The 23,937-nt window shown below is 43.3% G+C and overlaps 1 protein-coding gene and 1 long non-coding RNA gene across 3 annotated transcripts in view; one reads left to right on the top strand and one right to left on the bottom strand.

Annotated features, from left to right (window-relative positions):
• The window catches only part of LINGO2 (leucine rich repeat and Ig domain containing 2), a 569,661-nt gene that overhangs the window by 525,923 nt on the left and 19,801 nt on the right, over nucleotides 1-23,937 (bottom strand). The gene's annotated exons all lie outside the window — the stretch shown is intronic.
• On the top strand, nucleotides 16,247-20,094 carry LOC309522130. The gene is made up of 3 exons (XR_014214887.1): nucleotides 16,247-16,466; nucleotides 19,102-19,195; nucleotides 19,962-20,094. It is a non-coding gene; the product is annotated as an uncharacterized lncRNA (long non-coding RNA).

Below are 23,937 nucleotides of genomic sequence, written 5' to 3'. Positions count from 1 at the left end.
CCCCTAGAATGTTTAACCTTAGATGCAAATCCCTCTCGTGGGAATAAAAATTGCAATCCAGGTCCAACTGCTGCCTTACTGCTTAGATGTACTTGTTCGTGCTGCTGATTGCCACAATTGAGCGTCAAGGTCCCCAGGCCACCCCAATAACTCACACTTCACACATAAATTTTTGTTTAAGGTTTTTGGCATGAATTTGGCCACAACTTTATTTAAATACACACACGTGAGTGGTTGCTTAGGCATTGGTTACGACTATCTGTCCTTGCCCCAGGGACAGAACTGACTTCCGGATTCCAGCGGAAGCCAGTCAGGGAGAACCATATTGGGAAGAAAAGAAGCTGGCAATCAGTCCCTCGTCTCTCACCCTCATGCCCCCGGGGGCTTGCATGACCCAAGTCCGATGCCAGGGACTAGGACGAAAGGGATGGCAATCCCCTGGATTCCTTTAACGGAATTCCCTATGCAGCACCACCTTTGGAGGGGTAGGCACTTACCCCTCCACCAACCAATTTTAACTAATGCCTAACCGCCAACCTTACAAGTTGTGACGATTTGCTACATAGTAGGCAAAAAACTGGGACGCGGGTGGCGCTGTGGGTAAAACCTCAGCGCCTAGGACTTGCCAATCGTATGGTCGGCGGTTCGAATCCCTGTGGCGGGGTGAGCTCCCGTCGTTCGGCCCCTGCTCCTGCCCACCTAGCAGTTCGAAAGCACCCTTAAGTGCAAGTAGATAAATAGGTAGCGCTTTATAGCGGGAAGGTAAATGACATTTCCGTGTGCTGCGCTGGCTCGCCAGAGCAGCTTTGTCACGCTGGCCACGTGACCCGGAAGTGTCTTCAGACAGCGCTGGCCCCCGGCCTCTTAAGCGAGATGGGCGCGCAACCCCAGAGTCGGTCACGACTGGCCCGTACGGGCAGGGGTACCTTTACCTTTACCTTAGGCAAAAACCAAATAGCAACAGCCAATCAGCCAAAAGGACAAAATTCCTACCAGGCCCCTGACCCAAGGCAGACGACCCCATGACAGGAATAGCAAGGTCAGAGGACAACGAACCCCCCCCCTCTGCAGCCCAAGAGAAGGCCCCTGTATTTAAGACCTCTGACCCCTCCCACCATTTTGCAACATAAGAATCTCCCCAGCAACACTCCTTTCCCGATCACTGCATGTGGCCAATTTGCCCAACAACAGTGGGGTGGCCTTCAGGCCCCCACTGCAACACATGCTCTCTGTTATGGAGAACATGCTTTGCCCAGTCTGCACATGCATATTAGACTAACATGCTCTAGGAAGCCCCATTCTCATTATGTGAGTTATGCAGCAATGCCTTAACCCTCTAAGTCAGGCTTCCTCAACCTCGGCCCTCCAGATATTTTGAGACTACAAGTCCCATCATCCCTCACCACTGGTCCTGTTAGCTAGGGATCATGGGAGTTGTAGGCGAAAAACATCTGGAGGGCCGAGGTTGAGGAAGCCTGCTCTAAGTTTTAGGGATGAGCAGCTGCTAGGCTACGGGTCAGATACAACCTGCAGTGTCTTCTCAACTTTAGCTGTACCACAAACAAGCTTGGAAAACGCTTTATATCATGGGTAGGCAAACTAAGGCTCGGGGGCCGGATGTGGCCCAATCACCTTCTCAGTCCGGCCCGCAGACGGTCTGAGAATCAGCGTGTTTTTACACAAGTAGAATGTGTCCTTTTATTTTAAATGCATCTCTGGGTTATTTGTGGGGCATAGGAATTCACTGATTTTTTTCCTTCAAAATGTAGTCTGGCCCTCCACAAGGTCTGAGGGACAGTGGACTGGCCCCCTGCTGAAAAAGTTTGCTGACCCCTGCTTTATATTGACTCCAATATCTATTTTTCAAGTCTGTGGTGGCAGGAACGGGGCTAATCTTACTGGAGAGTAGAGTGGGGATCAGGGAAGCATTAATTCCAGGAAGATTACCCCCAATCTGGGACTGAGGCCAGTCAAATGTTGAAAAAATAAGCTGATATGCCTTTTTAAAAAGAAAAAAGAAAAAGAAAAAACACCTGTGGGGATAAGGAGCAGTCTCTCTCTCTCTCTCTCTCTCTCTCTCTCTCTCTCTCTCTGTGTGTGTGTTTTGGGGGTTGGTGACACCCAATTTTGTATTGGCCATGCCCACTGTTGTTGTTTAGTCATTTAGTCATGTCTGACTCTTCGTGACCCCATGGACCAGAGCACGCCAGGCACTGCTGTCTTCCACTGCCTCCTGCAGTTTAGTCAAACTCATGCTGGTAGCTTCGAGAACACTATCCAACAATCTCGTCCTCTGTCATCCCCTTCTCCTTGTGCCCTCCATCTTTCCCAGCATGAGGGTCTTTTCCAGGGAATCTTATCTTCTCATGAGGTGGCCAAAGTATTGGAGTCTCAGCTTCAGGATCTGTCCTTCCAGTGAGCATTCAGGGCTCCTTTCCTTAAGAATGGATAGGTTTGATCTTCTTGCAGTCCATGGGACTCTCAAGAGTCTCTTTCAGCACTACTACTGACACGCAATTCCTGAAAGGTTAGCCAAGAGGGAATATGGCTGAAAAATTGTCTCTCTTTTCCAATACTGCATTTTCATCAGTTAAGACTGCCTAATCCTCTCAGTACTATGGACTATTGACCCTCGGCACCTCATTTTCCATCCCCCTGTTTCAATCTTTAGAAGCTTCGATTGAAGGCTTAATGTGCTATTCCACTCAGGTCAAATCAAAGTAGGCGATACAAAGAGAAAAGTTATAAGAAGAACGGTTTATAACATCCACTTTATCTGTTCAAACTGTAGGTCATCACAAGAGGTTTCCTAAACGTGCAGCATTGCTGTGATGGAATCTCAACAAATCAAATGCAAGGCAAATATACCTCAAGATGCAGAATCAACAGAGGAAACAACAAGATCCCATGTGCCCCGCATCAAATGATTCCCATGTCAATGAACACAAATCAATGGTAGGAATTTATTAATAACCTTCTGACCTACAAATGCAAAAACAAACAAACAAATAGGTACAGTTCTGCAAGAAATAATTTTTTGATTGGGAAGATAACTAGTCTTATCATGCATAACTATAACCCCATTAAACAAATCCATGATTAAGCATTTTCCTGGGTCTTTCAAAAATGCAGCATTGGGTTGATGATATCCTCAACAGATCCCCAACCATAAATTCTCCTTCACAGTCGGTGGAAGAAAAGTAGAGTTTTGGATTTAACAGATCTGATTTGGACCTGAATAAGAAATTGAATCAGCAATACAGATTGGATGCAAACAGATCAGGTTGCATCCCAACACTACAAACACAGATATAAGGCAAACTATGTGGTCAATGCACACCCTAGTAACTGGAACCATTTAAGGAGCTCATCCCACTCCTATGTGTTTTCCCCATGCAACAGCTCAATTCGCACAGCCTTAGCACAGCTGAAGGGACCTCAAATCCTTACCCCTTAAAGGTACATATTACCCAGCTGATTCTGTGCCTCTGAAGTCCCTGGTTTGCTTTGTACCATAATCTCATATTGCAGGACACAACCCGCAATAAAATTTCAAGGAATTAAGTCTGGGTGGCGCTGTCATCTCTCCCAGATGTTAGTGAGACAATTGATCATTTGTGTACCTTAATACGTTTAATTTTATCCCTATTTAAAACAGACCAAGGACAGAGCCCATTGCACAATCATATAAAAAAAGGAATGAAAAGCATCCCTAAACTACAGGGATCACCAACATGGTGCCCATGGGCCACCCTCGAGGTCTCACCCCTGGCAAATGTGAAAATTCCAAGCCCTGCCCCCTCCCCAATGCCTGCCACTTGGTCATGAAGTGGTAACAGTGGTTACCTCTTTCTATGTACTGAGAAGTACATAGAGGTGAAGTTGGAAGAGAGGTGCATTTTTCTTCTGCACCACCCATAGCACTCACTCAAAAATCTAAATGTGCCCATGGGCCTAAAAAATTGCCCATCCCTGCAATATATATTAAAAATTCTACCAACCTGAAGTCAGACAGACAATGAACTGCAGTGTTCACAATGCTGCTTATATCAGAAACCTTACAAACTCTTGTGTGTATGGGTGCAAAAACTATCCATTGTTTCTGTATGAGAGGAAACAAACCACATATTCACAGTTGTTTGACTATAACCACACACTCCCAAACAGTTATTGCAGATCCACAAAATTGGTTCTGGCTGCAGTGAAGCTTGCTGCACACGATGGGGGAGAAGAACCCGTATAAAACAACAGACCAACCAGCCAGCACTTTAAAAAAGAACTGAAAATTGTAATTGCTGAGCATAATGCACAGCAGCAAACTGGGGGGGGGGGCAGTTTGGGGGGAGGGGTTGTTAAGAAGAAAATGTGTGTCTATATGCACTTCTGGTTTTGTTTTGCTTTTAAAAAAGATGACAATTGAGTCATGTGTGTGTGTGTCTTTAAACAGAAATGATGCACACAAACGCTAGGATCCAAACACAAAATCAAATTTTGATAACCTTCATGGGGGGTGGAATGCCTCTTATTGCAGGAAAAAAACAACCTCAATAAGTTATTTGCTGGATTAGAACAAAGGTCTATGATTCTGTTCTTCACAGTGGTGAACCAGATGTCTACAGGAACCCCAGACGCAGGCTAAGAGAACAAGAGCATTTTCATATTCCCCTTCAATGCATCTTCAGAGGCAAACTTCAGAATTGAAGGTACCATAAAGCCAATCATGACTAGAAGCCATCAATATCAACTCAACACACCAACACTTCCCCACGTAATGGAACACCCATGGAAATAGGGAAGATTCTACAAATGACTAATTGCATGCAAGGATAATGTTAGTTGTGTGGTTTTTTTTGTTCTAATTCTCCTCTCCGAGACTGCCATGTGTTGCAGCTACAAAATTAGTAACTTCATCTCATACCAATGTTTGTTTTTCTCCCCACTCCAACCTTTACTTATTTTATTTCATAAACATGCAGCTTAATGACACATTATGCTGCAGAGAACATCTTGGGGTTGGGGTGGAGGAGAGCAACACACAATACTAGCCCTTACTGTGACAGGTTAATTAGGAAGCACTCTTAGAAGAGACTTAGCAATCAGCCAGTCATCCTTGGTAAATTGAGAGAAGATAATTTCCCAACATCTCAGAATAATTAAAAAGGTAAGGTTTCAATTTTATATTACTATATTCGCAAGGCAGCACCAATGTGTACACGGCACCTGCTACCTCTTTTTAAAATCATTATTCCTGCCTTTCTCTTCATAATACAGACATCAATCTTGGAGTAGCTTTAGGCGTAAGCATGGAGATAAAAATGAATGACTTTCATTTAAGTCCATGGTCTTTTAAGCTTTTCTCAACCTGAAACAGTAAGTAAAGGGATTGTTTTCCATAAGATTACATCCCAGCACTGTACGGAGTAAGGACACCCCCAGCTAAAACAGCAAGCCTTGACTGCTGAAGTTCATTCACTCTCTGTTGGTGAATCCAAGTAATGATCTAATGTAACAGAAGCTTTCTGGTGATTCTGAAAAGATTGCTTCATAAATTAGTGCAACAACATGTTTTTAAAAAACAGAGAAAGGAATAGTGTGCTCTATCTTAACACATCTTAAGGACCAGTAGGCTTGGATCCTCAGACCCATGAACAGAAAAGAAATTTCCCATCACTTCTTCCCACCCACAGCTTCCCAAATCCTTCCTAGAAGACTGGGAGAAATAAGAATATTAATAATAATTTTATTATTTACACCCCGCCCATCTGGCTGTGTTTCCCCAGCCACTCTGGGCAGCTCCCAACAGAGGACTAAAAACAGAATAAAACTTCAAATATTAAAAGTTTCCCTGTACAGAAACTCCTGAATGATATGGGAACAGAACACCATGTTAGGAAAGGGAGGCTCACACCCCAAACAGAGATAACTCACATGAGTAGCGCTCCAGTTCGAGAAGATTTCTCCTTCTGCACTGTGGCCATGCCAAATCACACACCATTCAGCAGGTTTTCCAAATGCTCTAGGGAGGCTTTCTGGGAAGCAGAGAAAGCTGCCAAGGGGAGGACCAGATTCCCCTTTGGGGAATTTTCTGTAGTTTCTCTCATTCCCAATACATGCACTAACACACTAGATACAATTATTCCCATAGCAATCAGTTCCTCTGAATCAGGCATTCCAAGCCATTTCTTTTTTAAAAAAGAGACAGACAGACATGCGTCACCAGGGACAAAGGACAAATGTCTGAGTACCCTCTAAGCCACAAACCTGAATACAGCTAAAGCACTGTGAATTCATGTGTGCAAGGTGTCTGTTGTTGGGGTTTTTTTGCAACACTAATCAGTACATTGTCTTGCCTTCAAGGTCCCAGCCCTACCCACCACAAACATTTACAATTACTGAGTACTACACATCACCTGCCTCCGCAGATGACTACAGAAAGTCAGAGTCACATTCCTAGAAATAGCTTCCCCCATGAGAGATTCACAAAATGTCAGCCCACAAAAGTGGCAGACACCACACATTGAATAATGCCTCTCTAGCTCATGTTGCACAGTACATGCAGAGTGCCCCATGACTTGGCTCCACGAACCTGGGAAAGTTTGACATGGAAGCAAGTACTGTAATGTGAAAGACTTTTGTCAAACATGCTGGAGTACCACTGGGCTAGATGAACAAATATTCTAACCTGATTTAGGTTGCCTTCCTATGGGAAGAAAGCAGCAGAGTAGGGGATAGGGGAATAAGGCATAGCTCGGGTTATGGCATAGCCAGACTCAGGGGCTAGTCTGTTTTTACATAGGAGTGCCACAGACTCCAACTGCTTATACCACCTATGTCAAAGTACCTTCTTCTTTGGTGATCATTCGTAGCCAAGTAAGATTGTCTTCCATGAACACAGTCTTAACAGTGAGTTAGTAAGTGATTGTGGAGGCCAATTCTGGACCCACATGTCCTTCCATAGTGGGGACATAGGTTTCCAAATGGGAATTGATCACAGTAAGGATTTGCCAAACATGCCTTCCTCTTAGCACGTTTCTCCCTTTCATCCTGAGGTCAAGCGTCTTCAAAGTCAACAAAGTTTAGGGTCGTGGCAATGAAAACAACAGAGTTGGGGCGACAACACAACCCTGCTTAATACCTGATCCCCCTGTGAATGGCTCACTTTGAGAGCCATTGTTATCTGTGATTGTTGGGGTCACATTATCATGGAGGAACTGAAGGATGTTCACAAATTTATCTGGGCAGCCAATTTTCAGAAGGACAGTCCATAGGGCATTACAATTTATAGTGTTAAAGGCCTTAGCCAGGTCAATATACAGGGGTTGGTTTTGCTCTATGCATTTTTCTTGAGGCTGTCGAGTGGTGAAAATCATGTCCACTGTCCCCCTAGAAGGACGAAAACCATTTTGGAATTCAGCCTCGGATATAGCTGCATTAATACCATATATCTAAAGCACTTTAAACATTCATGGCTTCCCCCCCAAAGAGTGCAGGGAAGTATAGTTTCTTTAAGAGTACTAGAAGTAGTTAAGAGACCTCTCTTCTCCCCACACAGAGGTATAATTTCCATACTTTCCTGCCAATGGTGATTGCTAAACCATTCCAAGAATTGTAGCACTGAATCAAAATGGGAGTCTCCTTACCACTCTCAGCCCCTTTCTCAATCTATATTTCCCAGCATGCTTTGGGGGAAGTCATGGCTGTTTAGAATGGTATCTCAGTGCTTCAAATGTAAGGTGTGAAAGTGATCTAGGGTTAACAGAGGAAAATCTAGAGTTTTTTTGTTACAACAGAATGTACAATTTTATGTAAATTTCAGATTTAAGTCTGTGCTGAATGAAACTTTGATTTCTTTGGGATTCCACCTCTGCCTCTATTTCTATCTGAACAGCTTTGCAAGTTCTTTAAAAAAAAACCATTTCACCAAGAGAAATCAGTCCAATAAGAGATATTGCTTTGCTTGCTTTGGGCATCTCAAACAATGACATTGCAATAGGAGCCATTTATATCAGAAATGCTGACGGCCCCTTAAATTATGTTATCTTGAACAGGAATCCTATAATAAAACAGAATGATTAACATCAGGCAGGTTCAAGTGAGATGCAGTTAATTATCAGGAAGCCTGTTCAATTTTCAGATTTTTATGTAATTAGATTTTCGTGTCTCCCTTTTTTTCTTTTTTTATTATCAGAGCACTTATGGCTTGCTATTATGCTCAAGATCCAATATGTCAAGTAATACCAAGACATAAAGTAATAAGGAAATAACTTATTATATCCAAATTCTATCAGTGAGAGCATATAAGCAATGGCGTGTCTGCTACCAAGTATTATGAGCTGTTTTGGTGAAGGAGCTAGAATGTACACATTCCAGTATCAAGAAATGAAATATTCTACTACAGTACTAGAACACAACCCCAGAACAACCACCAAAGTCCATGATGCCCCCCCCCAGGCTGGGCAGCACATCTATAGCACATGTGGGTTTGAGTCCCAAATTGGGCAAAAGATTCCTGCATTGCAGGGGGCTGGACTAGATGAATCTCATGGTCTCTTCCAGCTATACAATTATATGGGAAAAAAATTGTGGGTTATAATTTGCAGTGTCTCAACACTGTGCCTAATAACCTGGCACTCAAAGTCTTTCATCAACTCAAGAGTTAACAGTGGTACACACTTAGGCCACTGTTTCACAATAGCAAAGGGGATGGATGGCATGCACATGTAGTAAGAGTGTCCTAAACCCCTGGCCTACCTGGCAGCAAGTCAGTATGTCAAGTCCCCACTCCAGGGTTAAGCCATGTGTCCAAAGTCCAACCTGAAGCACAGTCCCACAGAGATCCTAGAGCAGGCAAGACCAAACTTGGCCCTCCAGCTGTTTTGGGACTACAATTCCTATCATCCCTGACCACAGGTCCTCTTAGCTAGGGATGATGGGAGTTGTAGTCCCAAAACAACTGGAGGGCCAAGTTTGGCCATGCCTATCCTAGAACATCGAAGCTGAGGTCCATCAACATGGGCTGTTGAACAGACACAGCAACTCAGATCTGCTTCCCTTTTATACTTCACATGCTGATTGCAGCATCTGGGCTTGATGAGGCATCTGACCCTCACCTGTTCTAAGTCTTCTCCAGCTGAGGAGAAGAGCCAACTTGTAGAGCTAGTGGCTCCATCTGGCCAGCTAGGGAGCTGGGCTGTGGGCCCTTGCCTGTCTCAGCCTCTTGGAGTGCTTTGCCTGCTATTCCCTATGCCTCAGAGCCTGCTGTGTTTGTGGAGACAGGGGCTCCTCAGGCTCTGGGGATGGGTCCCATTGCTCTGGTTCCTGTGCACTGACCCCGCATCCCCTCGTCATCTTCCATCACCCTGTGAATACTTCCTACAGCAATCTCGCCTTCCCCACCCCCAGCTTGCCCCAGTGTGTCCAGCCCCAGCTACACCTCTTTGCTGGGATCCTCTTCCTCCTCAAAGTTCATGATAAAGAGCAAGACATCTCTATTCCACTAACCAAGTACTGGCTAGCAGTTTAGATACTCAAGTCAGAGCATAAAAGCATGGATAGCCAATATAGTGCCTGTTCCAGGAAGCATAGTGAATGGTCAAAGATGACGGAAGCTGTGATACAATAGCTTCTGAAGAGTACCATGCTGGGTAACTGTTCTCCAACGCACCAGGTTGCTGAAGGGAAGGGATCTGAACTTGCAAGCTTCCATGCTCTCTCTAGCGTAAATATGTCCAATGAAAAAATGTCACTTTCCTTAACTTGCACTGACAAGATTCACAGTTCACAGAACATGAGCACGCTATTGGAAGTTTGCATGGATGGTGGCTTCAGTCAACAGACATGTGCTTGCAACAGCATGGAATAGAATAAAATATGTCAGAAATGGGCCATAGCTTGGCAGCAGAGCAAACACAGAAGGTCCCATATTCTGCAGTTAAAAGGATCTCAAGCTGAAGGGCTAGGAAATAGTCTGCCCCAAATGACAGAGAGCTGTAGCTACTTGGGAACAGAGCAGGGGTAGCTAACCTTTTGGCCCCGGGGGGCCCAGTGTCACATTCCAAACCCTCCAGGGCCTTCACACAAGGGTGGCCAAAAAGTGGGAACAGTCACTTCACAGCTGGCATGCCACACATACCGAAATCACACCAGTGTGTTTGTACATTCACATAATTGGGGGGGGGAATCCATAACATGCTGGCAACAGATCAGTCTTGTGAGCAGTGGGAGGGATAAATGTCAATATAGATGGTGACATTGGGATGGATGGGGAGGTTTAAACCTCTCCATCCTTCTCAGTGCCCAAGATACAGACGCCCGCCTTTCCTAATACAGCACATATTGGCTGCAGTTCTGGGACAGAGAACTTTAAATCTCTCTGTCCACTTCTACACCACGATCAGGATGCCCATCCTTCTCCATCTTTTACTTTACAGGCTTTTGAAGTTAAAAGTGACCCAAGTGTTTTTTGAAGCCTCCATACGCCTTCCCATGGTGTTATAAGCTGCAGAAGTGTCCGTCACTAAGAAATGATGGGCAGTTCACAGGATATCACACTTTTACCACTACTACTGTTCTATGGAATATTTATTTTGGATACCCATAACCATGTGAAATGAATGGGAAGTAAAGGTGAATATTATCTAAATACGAGAAAACAGCTGCCACCCAAAAATTGAGGGTTTCACTTGCACCTTGAGATGGAGAGGGGGTGTAGATAAGGCCCATGGGTTAGCTACGCCTAAAGTAGAGAGTATTGGGTTTGATGGAAAAATAGCTTGACTCAGCTTAAGGCTTCAGCATAGGCTGAATAAAAACTACGAGTAGGGATTCCCCAGACATTTTGGCACTTAAATTCATCACACGATTAAGCTAACTTTCAACATATCTGCAAGAAAGACACTGTCCTCCCAGGTTTAGGGTCAGGCTCACACTGCCAGATAACCTTACCCTGGTCATCGGGAGCATCCTATGGGTTCACACAGTCTTCTTCATCCAGCAAAGGAATTCCCACCCCCCAAATTTATATAGAACTACTGCAGCAATGGCATCCCAGTACTGATGCAGATAGAACTGTAGCTGCCATATTTCACCCTGAAATGGAAAACAGGGAATCGTCTATAAAAATGGGATGCTGGCAGAAGAGTACACAGTGGTACCTTGGTTCTCAAACTTAATCTGTTCTGGAAGTCCATTCCAAAACCAAGGTGCGCTTTCCCATAGAAAGTAATGCAAAACAGATTAATCTGTTCCAGGCTTTTAAAAACACCCCCTAAAACAGCAATTCAATATGAATTTTACTATCTAATGAGACCATTGATCCATAAAATGAAAGCAATAAATAATGCACTGCAGGCACACATTCAATCACTCAGTAGCTGAACTGGGTTCCACACACCCCAAAAAAACAAAAAGAGCAGCAAAAACGCAAAATAAGTAGCAAAAACAGACAGACCTCTGTGTAACACTCAAATCAGAAGCGTAACACTCAAAACAGAGCACGTTCTGCTTCCAAAAAAAGTTTGCAAACCGGAACACGTACTTCTGGGTTTGCAGTGTTTGGGTTCAAAGTTGTTTGAGTACCAAGGCATTTGAGAACCAAGGTACCACTGTATGTGAGTGAGGAGAAAGTAGTGTGCAAGACTGCAGGGCACTCCCAAAAGCCTAACTGAGCTTTACGCTGGTGTAAATCCACAAGTGGCTGCACCTTCTCAAGCTCCATGCCATTTGCCTCCTGCAACTGTGAATGGGTGGATAAGCATTAGATTACAATCCCCAAACCCTTGGGTGCTATATGAAGCTCCAATTCTCTCACTTAAGAATGCGGCACACACACCTCCTGCCCACCCTCTAGCACCCATGAAAAACCATTCAGTATAATGAATGTTTACTTGCTTCGGGCAAAAAAGGAAAAGGGGAAAGAAGACTAACAGTGTAGAAGCAATATATTATCACAGTGGCACCGCTAGCAACCATAGATTCTAGCTGGCATTCTTATCTAACTCTCATTTCCAATTCAGCTAAAATACGAAGATGTTGACTAATGACCTGAAACACAGTGGGTGACTGCATAAATCAAGTCTTTTTTTCATTCCTACTTGAAAAGTTTCTGGATACCTTAAGGTCAGGACTTCCGAAAAGCCATGTTTTAAGCAATAAGTAGTACTTGCATCATGCCAAAATGAAATCTTTCTCAAGGACAAAAATATCAAAGGGTAGCATAAACAGAAGTCATAGCAAGCCCTTTTTAACATATGCGTGGTTGGTTACCGAGACCGACAATTCTTTTGTGCCTGCAGAGATGATGGTGGAGAAACGGTAAGGTTTGTATGCTCAACTTCTTCATTTCCCCACCTCTACACCCACATGAAGCAAAATGGTATGCAGTTTGTTCTTGCTTTACAAAATAGTGAGCTGAGTGGTAACTTTTAAGATCCTGCGGATGTATCTGTTATGTAGAACAACAATCTTTCATAGTTAGAGCCAAGGTTTTGGGGCATAGGGTCATAAAAAATATATTTCAAAACTATTACAAACTGCTTTTAAAAACCAGATGATCAAAAAGCAAGCAAAGCCTAAAAATGAATAAATAATATACCCATGCACGTCTGAGCCATTTTACAATTCCTTAAGGTTCTGCAGACCCCCCCCCACAAAGCTGATCTGAGGTCACAGAAGAAGTAAAAGAAGAGTTTGGATTTGATATCCCGCTTTATCACTACCCAAAGGAGTCTTAAAGCGGCTAACATTCTCCTTTCCCTTCCTCCCCCACAACAAACACTCTGTGAGGTGAGTGGGGCTGAGAGACTTCAGAGAAGTGTGACTAGCCCAAGGTCACCCAGCAGCCTCATGTGGAGGAACGGAGACGCGAACCCCAGATTACGAGTCTATCGCTCTTAACCACTACACCACACTGGCTCTCAGAACACAAAGGGATAGGAGGAGGAAAGAAACACTGCACTAACGGAGCTTATTGTGCTGGTTCTCACTAGCTCACCTACTTAGTTGAATCTAGCCCTAAAACAAAATCCCTAAATATTACAGGATTCTTTTGCACGAAAGTCAGAAAGTCCTTTGAAATGGCAACAGTGTTCTTATAACAGGCAAAAGCAAGGACTTTACCATAGCCTCTTAAAATGCAATACTATGTTGTATGCCAAAAGTTATGATACCATGTTGACTGAAGTATTTGTCCATTTTTCGCACACATTTGGGAATGGGATTTTGGTTATGTGACACTTCCATGCTGGATATTCATGCCTGCACAATTGTACTTGAAGTATTCAACCAAAAAATGACAGTGGAGTTAAGGGCTAGCCCTGCTATCCAGTTAAAGATCCTTTCATTTCCCATCAGTGTGGTTGGGTAATAGTAAAACTTCCAAAAGCAAGCAAACTATAAGTAGATGATGATGCATCTTATATTCCAAGACCCCAGGAAAGACTGTACAGGTACCACCTACATTTGAATTGAGGAGCAAGATACTGCTTTCTCTTAAATACGGTAAGTAGACGTTTTTACATTCTTCCATGTTTGCATTGGAATAACAGCTATTTAAACTTTGCATTAAAGAGAACAGCAGAGTTGTGGAATCACTGGGGCTCTGTGGTGTCCATGGTGCTGATGAACACACGTTGGACTACTGTAACAGTTTGAAACTATTAAGCAGGATTTAGTGTCCTCCTTCCGAAAACTCAAGTACTCGTTTTGAAAGTCAGGCACTTTCTTTACCTAAACAACAACAACAACAACAACAACAACAATTTATCATTTATACCCCACCCATCTGTCTGGGTTTCCCTAGCCATTCTGGGAAGAAGAAGAAGAGGAGTCTGGATTTGATATCCCACCTTTCACTCCCTTTAAGGAGTCTCAAAGCGGCTAACATTCTCCTTTCCCTTCCTCCCCCACAACAAACACTCTGTGAGGTGAGTGGGGCTGAGAAACTTCAAAAAAGTGTGACTGGCCCAAGGTCACCCAGCAGCTGCATGTGGAGGAGCGGAGACACGAACCCGGTTCTCCAGATTACGGGACTACCGCTCTTAACCACTACACCACACTGGAAGCTCTCAACAGAATATTAAAAACACAATAAAACATTAAACATTAAAAATTTCCCTAAACAGGGTTGCCTTCAGATGTCTTCTACAAGTCAGATAGTTGTTTATTTCCTTGACATCTGATGGGAGAGCACCACTACCGAGAATGCCCTCTGCCTGGTTCCCTATAGCCTCACTTCTCGCAGGGAGAGAACTGACAGAAGGCCCTCAGAGCTGGACCTCAGTGGGCTGAATGATGGGGGTGGAGCTGCTCCTTCGGGTATACTGGGCCGAGGCCATTTACTCATAAATACCAGCTGGCCCTCCTTTTGCCTTTCCGACCACTGGTCTTCAACTGGTGGGTGCAGAACCACTAAGGCACCACAGCCTGATCCAAGGTGGGTTGCAGCCAGAGTGCTACCACCAGGCAAATACATGGTAAATGATTAAGAAATGGGTCCCCAAATGCATGTTTGGGTTGGAAGTGGGTCCTGGGTCTGGAAAGGTTGAAGATACATACTATTAACCATATGGATAAGTGCCTTGCCAATTCACTGCATCGCAGATACGGATAAGTCTGAACTGCTTTTCTTGAATTGCCAGTTATGGGAAATTATATACAATGAATTGAAGAAAATGTTCCATCTAACATTTGTTAAAAAACCTGAAGCATTTCTGTTATGGATTGTAGGGAAAGACATGCCAAAGAAGTTGAAAAATATCTTCATGTATGCCACAACAGCAGCGAGAGTCTTAATAGCACAAGGATGGAAAACTGAGGAAATCCCGACTAAAGAATTATGGCAAGAGAAACTGATGCACTATGCAGAACTGGCAAAATTGACACATAAACTACGGGACAATGATAACTGTGACTTTAAAGAGGAATGGGAACCTTTTACAAAATATCTAAAGATGCAACAAAGTGAATTGGACTCCTTGGCAGGCTTTGAATAAACACTCACAAACTTTTTATTGATAATAATCAGTTAGATAAATTAAGGACTTATACAATTCTGTAACATGCAGAGAATAGCATTTATAGAGAAACCAGAGATTGGAACTGAGGGAAGCCAGGGGGTGGGTTGTTTTATGGGAGGGAGGGAGGGAGAGGGAGGAAATGGGGAGGGGGGATTAAGGATGATATGTTTTAAGATAATATGTTTTGTTGAATTACCTAATAATTAAAAAAAAAAAGAATTTCCAGTTCGCAAACCCTGAAAATATAGCATTCTTAAACACGGTACCAGTCTTTTCAGCTCAGTGGTTAAAAGTTCTTGAGTTAAGACAGGGAAGACCTATGGCCAGGCCATAAAGTTCCTGGGCCAGTCATCTCTCAGCTTCACAGGGTCAATATGTTACCACAAGCCACTTGCACCCTTTGAATCCCAGCCTGAGTGTACAATTGAAAGCCCTGTGCCATTTTGTAAGGGAGTCTGGTAAACATGCTTTAATTTCTCGGGAGAGCTGGTCATTCTTGGAAGAGCACAAAGGCTGCTAAGGTCATGCTTCTCAGGAAGCCACCCCGTGTACGCAGTCATCCCTTTCATGCTGGTAAACATCGTTTTAGCTGGACAGGAAGCCATCCTATTTGCATAAATATATTTGGCCTTGATAGACACAATTGCTTTCATGTGTTTGAATACAAGCTGTAGAAAACAAGTCATGTGCCTTATGTTTGAGATGGAATTTCAGTGGGCCTCACAAAGTCTGAAGTAATCAGATCTAGGAAGTGGCATATTTTCAATTGTTCATGGTCCCAGTGGCTATCAAAGCCAACTGAGGCAATAAAATGAGGCCAGTGATCACAGCAGTTTGTGTTTTCAGCAAGAACCAAAAGCTGGTAACAGCCCTGTTTAATTTATCATTGTAAAGTTTCTAATATTTTGCTTGTTTGTTATTTTCCCTTTCGCCACATGATGATTCCCCTCATGTGAAAGAAAACTTATTTCTGATTTGTGGGAGAACCTCCTTCGGCAACTTGAAGGTGTTAAGCAAGTTTCATTCAGAATATTCTGAAATTTAGTGTCTGCCACCCAAGATCCATAAACTGTTAAGGATAACGATTTAATTTCCTGAAATGGGAATGCTTACTTATGTTAAATTACTGTGTACTTTTAATGTGGAATTTCCCCCCTCTGGCAGTATCTCTCATGTGATTAGCTGACTGTGAGTCACATGAGAGAAGAATTCCATTCTGTTGTGACTGTTATTCCAGTAACTGTTGTTTTCTAACTGCTCTCTGTTCTCCCTCTCTCTGTGTGGCAGAATGGCTGCTGAGAGAGACTTCTCAGGATACTGCTGAGGACAGTGTTGTGTCTGTGTGATCTGTCTGAAGTGAAACAGACAAGAGGAAGAGCCCTAAATATTAATAGGGAGAAACCTGTACAGGAGCTCTCTGTAAGGAACAAAGAGGATACCACTGAGGTGAAAGTAGCAACCGTTCATAAGAAACTGTTAAGGTCTGAGTGATGTAAAACTTTGGTGCAAGGCTCAACTAAGGTTGGATCAATAGTTTGTACAGAGGTCGTGGGGGGGGGGGAGCCCTGTCCACCCTCAGATCAGGATCAAAATTCAGGGGAATCCAGTAAAGGGGTCCACAGGGAGAGTTCTGTCTAGTAGTCCAGGCCATAGAACACCCTACTGGCTATTTAAATATACCTGTCTGAAGAAACCAGAGGCCTTTCTCCTGGGCATGGTTGGCCAATTGGTGTTAAAGAAGGATAGAACTTTCTTTATGTATGCTACAACAGCAGCAAGAATACTTATTGCAAAGTATTGGAAGACACAAGATTTACCCACTCTGGAAGAATGGCAGATGAAGGTGATGGGCTATATGGAACTGGCGGGAATGACTGGCAGAATCTGAGACCAGGGAGAAGAGTCGGTGGAAGAAGATTGGAAGAAATTTAAAGACTATCTACAGAAATACTGTAAAATTAATGAATGTTAGAATGGTGTTGGAATGAAGTTAAGGGGTTTTTAGCAGCAATGTTATAAAGGAATATGTAAAAATGGATTGTTAACAGGTGATAATCTAAAGTTATAATAAAGGTAAAGGTACCCCTGCCCGAACGGGCCAGTCTTGACAGACTGTGGGGTTTGTGCGCCCATCTCACATTTATTGGCCGGGGGCCAGCGCTGTCCGGGGACACTTCCGGGTCACGTGGCCAGCGTGACATCGCTGCTCTGGCGAGCCAGAGCCGCACACGGAACGCCGTTTACCTTCCCGCTGGTAAGCGGTACCTATTTATCTACTTGCACCCGGAGGTGCTTTCGAACTGCTAGGTGGGCAGGCGCTGGGACCGAACAGCGGGAGCGCGCCCCGCCGCGGGGATTCGAACCGCCGACCTTTCGATCGGCAAGCCCTAGGCGTTGAGGCTTTAGCCCACAGCGCCACCCGCGTCCCTAAAGTTATAATATATTAAGATAAAAGATTAAGATAAAACCAAAGAGGGAAAGGATTTGCTGAATTAACTAATTTGAACTGGAATACAAAAAAGGGAGGTGTGAGGAGGTCGGGGAAACAAGCAAATGAAAGATAAGATATAGAAAGATTGATTTGTTTTTAACTGTTTTTACTTTGTATTTTCATTTTTTTTCTTTTACTTTTTTTCTCTTATTTTTGTGATATGCTGAAACTTGAATAAATATCTTTTTTTAAAAAAAGAACACCCTACTGGCACTCAGGTGGGACCACTTCATTTTATCTGTGTCGTGGGGAGATCCCTGAACCCAGGATCGACCCTGAAAGAGTAAACAATCAGCAGGAGGGGTGGTTGATTCACCCAGTGCCTATGCCAAAGCCTAACACATCTGTAATCAAGAAAGTTGTGGCCTATTTCAAGCCCAGATTACGGTCTTGTAGTAATTTCTGCCTTTATAAAATCACCACCTGAATCACTAACCCACTGTGCTTGAACCTGCAAATATGAATCCAAAGGAAAGCTGAGATAGAGAAGAAAATAAATAATCGACATTCTGGGCTTGCAGCAGTTTGTAACTGAAAAATATGGCTTGCTGCTCTTGTTCTTTATTCCATATATAGCATCATTTCCCACCCCCAGCCCTTAACTCTGAGCTCTTAAATGTACTGAATATTAAAAGAGCTACATCATAACAAGGCTAAAAACAAATACCGCTAGAAGAGCACCAACATGAAAATACCTCTTTACTGGCATTTCAAGCCTCTCCTACATAATAATGCCCTGCATATACAGCAAAATTGTGCTCGTGTCTCCATTCAGGAAGCAATAACAAAAAACAAAAAAAACCTGAAGTTTAATTTCATTCATATTTTAAAAGCACTAATGGAAGAGTACAGAAAGTACTGGAAAATAAACTTCATCGCCTCCTACCGGCTAGCTAACAACACATAATCCATAACACCTATTTGCAAAGCTTGTTTAATTGAAGGGTTTTCCTCCTCAGAATTGCATGGCATGTACATTGGTAACAAGGAAAAATGCTCTTTTTAAACAACAGGAGCTTTCTGAAAACTGTTATGAAAGGGGAAAATATATGAGATCCCTTGAAAGGGACAAGACACTAGACAGAGACAGAGAGAGTGAGAGTTTCTCTCTCTCTCTCTCTCTCTCTCTCTCTCTCTCTGACAAACAGTGCTGAGCAGCTTGGAACTTGCATTTTTCGATGGCTTTTCTTGCCTACCGGAAGGTTTTTTTTGTTGATGCTAAGAGGAGAGAGATATTTTCCCAAATACCATGCAGTGCATGTAGGTGTTAAAAGCAAGGGGAAGAGGCTTCAGACTGGAAAAATAAATAAATCTAAAGAATGCTGCAGTTTGCCCTTTGGTAAGGGACATATTTTCAAATAGAAAGAAGTGGCTGGGGGTGGGGGAGAGAAATAATGGCAGCGAGGGATTAGAAGCACATTGATTTTTTTTTGCAAGCATTGAGAGAATGTCACAAATAAGTCTCTGAGGCAGAGGCGGTCTGAAACATTTTGGTGCCCGAGGCAGGAAACCCAAAATGGCACCCTCCCACATGGTGGTAAATCTGCAATAATGCACTAAATAATTTACAATTTGCCACTCTTTTTCACAAGGGAGGGAGCTTTTTTAAAAGCAACAACAACAAACTTTATATGGTTGGCTTTTTTGCAAAAACAAAGTATAACATCATAAACACGTAAGCAATATATAGGTGAGAGCATTGGTTGAATTTCTGCTGTCCTGTAAAATATCCCTTGTTCTTTACTTATGAGCAGAATCCTCCTGTTTCATTTGTAGTGTCACCTTACACAGTCATTCCACAGAAGACCATGTGTGGCTAGTGGTTACAAGCTATGCTCCTTTTGTACAGTGGTACAATTACAGTGATACCTTGGTTCTCAAACTTAATCCGTTCCAGAAGTCCCTTCCAAAACCAAGGCGCACTTTCCCATAGAAAGTAATGCAAAATGGATTAATCTGTTCCAGACTTTTAAAAACAATTCCTAAAACAGCAATTTTACATGAATTTAACTATCTACCAAGAACATTGATCCATAAAATGAAAGCAATAAACAATGCACTGTAGTCACACAATCAAATCAATCAATCAATCAATCAATCAATCAATCAGTTAGTAGCTGAACTGGGTTCCACACAGTCACATATACAAAAAAAGAGCCACAAAAATGCAAAATAAATAGCAAAAACAGACAGACCTCAGCGTAACATTCAAAACGGAAGTGTCACACTCAAAACGGAGCATGTTCGGCTTCCGAAAAAAGTTTGCAAACCAGAACACTTACTTCTGGGTTTGCAGTGTTTGGGTTCCAAGGTATTTGAGAACCAAGGTACCACTGTAATACAGAGATCCCATGTCACTTGAAGCTTTTTTCTTTTGTCTTTTTAAAAAAATGTTCCTGTCTTTCCCCCTTTGTGCCAGTTTTTCCATCAGTGTAGTTGTCCACATTCCTTTCCAGGTGTTGTTGCAAGGATTCCATGTGATGGCTAACTTATGGGGTACTTGGAGGAAGAGCAGGATGCACAACAGCCTTTCCTTAAGCATCCTACTTTTTGGGATGCCCTGAACATTTGCACTCAAGGCCATGTGTCAGGGAACTGCCATCAGAGGCATGGGAGAAGGAGAGGGTCTCTGATTCTGCAGGGGAAGGTCCAAGCGCTAGAGGGAGACTCAGCCGGGAAGAAGGGGAAGAGAATGAGTGTAACACCAGGGATCAAGGAGAGCAACGGGACAGGGAGGTGCAGGGGCTCCAAGACTCTTCGTTGGAAGTTAGCGAGGAGAGCCCAAGCACCCTGCTGCCCACGCCCACCCTGCGCAGGAGACTCCCGCGCAGTGAGAGGCGGAAACGATTGGGCGTCAAACAACTCTTATGTTGGCAACGCTTTAAGAAACGCCCACAGACAGATTCTACGAGTGACTAAGGGCAGCCACGCTAAGATGGGCTGCGCAGTCCGGAGGGTTTAACCAGGCAATCCGAGGCTCAAACGGAGCAGGATTACGCACGAGTAACTCCCAACCACTACACCATGTTTCCAATGGTCCACAAACATCAGCTTGGCCAGCCAGATAGTATGCATTTGTCCTTGCTACCAACTTCAGCATTTGGGGAGAAACAGGGATTCCCTTCATTTGCAATGCAGTATGGTGATGGCAAGAAACAGTACAAGACTTTCTCCTCCTGCTGCTTCCCTTCTCTAAAGTGTTACACACAGGAAACATTGTGCTCTCTGGCAAATGAAGAAGGCTCCACATTTTTTTCTGAGGGGGTAAAGATCTGGATATCTTCAGGCCTGTTGCAAAATTTTGCAATGAGAACAAGGCAGGCTGTGGTGACAGTGATGACCGGCGAATGAGTACTGATTTTAATCTCTGGAATACAGATTTCAGCTGAAGGAGGGTTATTTTTAATGTAAGTTTATGGGGAATTTTTAATTGCATCCACTTCTTCATCGTGCACATGTGGCAAATGTTGTTAACTCTGCTGTCTGGTCCTTGACTGCAATAAAGATTGGTTGGTTGGTTGATTTCTGAGGGGGATTTTTGACTTGCACAAACGTTTGGACAGGTTGGGGAGAGGGGGGCCTCCTACAACTTCCTATCGCCTTAGACAAACGTCTCTGCAAATGCAACAAGAACCCAACACACCCTGAAACTTTCTGCAAAGTGCAAGGGCTTTAGAAGAGAAACTCTCTCCCTTGCAATGCAAAGAGAGGCCCTGGGATCAGTGATGAGCTGTGGTGAGTAGAACTGCAGTCGTCTAATATTATCATTACTACTTATTCAATTTATATAGCATCCTTTATCAAAAGGTCCCAGGGTGGTGTACAACATTAAAAACACATCACAGAACTTCAGTCATAAAAACATAATTAAAAAACATACCGACAGACAGCCTAATAGTAAAGTGATCATAATAACAGTCCCCATACTTTCACAGGCCATAGATTATTTAATAGCCATAGGCCTATGTAAAGAGGAATGTTTTTGCCTGGCACCTCAGATGAGCCTTTCTGAGGACAGCATTCTACAACTGAGGAGCCACCACTGAAAAGGCCAGTTGTCTTGTTGCCACCCTCCAAACGTCTCTGGGATGGGGGACATAGAGAAGGGCCTCTGATGCCAAGTACAGGATCTGGGTTGTTTACAAGCTAGCATCAAACTGAAGTTTTATCTCTCCAAGTGCTCTCTCTGGGCTTATTCACATTTATCCACAGATTGACATGTGCTCTGATTTGGAGCTAAAAAGCAGATTTTTCCCTAAGAAAGCAGCAGAGGAAGGGGAAACCCACTCAGACCCCTACCTAGATAGTGCAAAGGTCAATTGGAAAACCACTCAGACTTGTGCTTCCTAGGCTTGGGACAAGTGGATGTATGGACAAGCCCTCTCTCTCATCTTCATGAATGCCCCTACTGACTCAAACACACCGAGTGAACCTTTTTTAGTCAAACCCCAATCCTTTATTTTACCATCTCCGACACCTTAAAAGAAGCCTCCTCATAAACTGGATTAGTTTCCCAATACGTGTTCATGGAATAATCAAAACCAAGGAAAGCAGGGGCAATAGCCCTTTCCTTAAAAACAACAACAGCACTACAATTCCTGCACTTGACACAGCCTATAAATATGAATTGTGATTGCTAGACACAAGCAACCCTTAACTCTGTTTCTACCCTGCAGTCATCTTGTTTAAAATTAAATTTATCACCATCTGGGATACCAGAACCGTGGTTTTGTTTTGTTTTTTGGTTTTGCAAGACAGGCGTGTGCAGATTTCATTTCTAAAAGTGCTATCACTAAGGAAAAAATATGGTATTTACCCCAAGACAACAGGCTGCTATGAATATTTAAGATGACACATAAAATATGAAGTTGTTTGCTATTCAAATGTAATCTATTAAGTGAAAGTGTGTATTGAATAAGAAAAAATCAGGAGGAAGGTTGCTGACATATAAGTGGGTCAAGCAAGTCTGACATCTGCGAGATTGAGGAAATGCTCACTGTGGAGAAGATGTCAATTCTCTCTCAGGAAGACACTGGTTCCGATTTGGTCAAAGTTAGGAAGAAACATGGGAATCCGCCTTCTTTGGGGTCAGCATTTTTGCCTGTCTACCTTAAAATTACTAACTGGGTTTCAAATGAGAGCATTTTCATTGCTATGCTTGGCATTCCTGGGGACTGAACCTGGCAACCTCTGTGTGCAAAGCTTGGATTTCACCACCAAGAAATTGCTCTTCCTCAATGTCAGAAACCAATGGATTCAGGTAGGTAGCCGTGTTGATCTGACGCAGTCAAAATCAATAGAAAAAATATATCCAGTATAGCACCTTAGAGACCAACTAAGTTTGTTCTGGGTACAGTGGTACCTCGGGTTAAGAACTTAATTCGTTCTGGAGGTCCGTTCTTAACCTGAAACTGTTCTTAACCTGAAGCACCACTTTAGCTAATGGGGCCTCCCGCTGCCGCTGTGCCGCCACCGCACGATTTCTGTTCTCATCCTGAAGCAAAGTTCTTAACCCGAGGTACTATTTCTGGGTTAGTGGAGTCTGTAACCTGAAGCGTCTGTAACCCGAGGTACCACTGTACTCAGAACAAACATAGTTGGTCTCTAAGGTGCTACTGGACAAAAGAAACCAATTTAGTTAGAGCCAACGACCCTGTCTCTGCATGCAGCTGCTTCATGAGTCATCAAAATGGCCTCTTCTAGAAGGTTCCCCACTGTGGGTGGGTGCTTTGAGTTCAGAGGAAGCTTTCCTTCCTTAGCCAATTTATTTCACATTAGTCAGCAGGGACTGACGATTTCCCCTTGCTCCAGCAATGCCTCTTGAAAGACAGTATCCTGACATATGTCATTCCTAATGAGACTCCTAATGAGACATGGGTGGGGGGGAGAGAAGAGGAGACACATGGCAGATACTAGTGATGGTGGTGAAACTTAAGTTTTTAAAATAGACACCCCACAAAGCCCAGCCTTGTCCAAGGAAGTCCTTCATCCCCAATGGCGTCTGCCAATTTTCCTTTTCCCCCTGAGATATGGTCAAAAAAAACCCCTCCCTCTAGGATCCTTTTTGTGGGCTGTGCATGAAGTTTTGAAAGGAAGAGGCTTTTTGCCTCAACACATTTATGCCCTCAAATAAAAGAAGCTTCAGATGGTACAAGATTTGTTGATTAAAAATTAATTCAAGAATTAAAATACTGTCTCTATAGAAGAAGTTGGTGATCATATTCATATTGCCTTCAAATACGTTTGCAATAACTATTATGCAACAGCATCAGTTGTCAGAAAGCTGACTGTAACACATGTCTTAGCATTAACTCATGGTCTGTGGAGAGATAAAAATGTAAAATCGAATCCCTTCACTCATTTATTACCGGCACATATTTTTCTCCTTCTCCCCTTCAAATCACAGTCAAGGCATTACTCTATAAGCTTGAA

This window comes from Podarcis vaucheri (genome assembly GCF_965113315.1).
Source record: "Podarcis vaucheri genome assembly, chromosome: 17".
In the NCBI taxonomy this organism is placed as follows: domain Eukaryota; kingdom Metazoa; phylum Chordata; class Lepidosauria; order Squamata; family Lacertidae; genus Podarcis; species Podarcis vaucheri.
The sequence above is the reverse complement of the archived record's forward strand: the minus strand, read 5'-3'. Positions and strand labels throughout refer to the sequence as shown.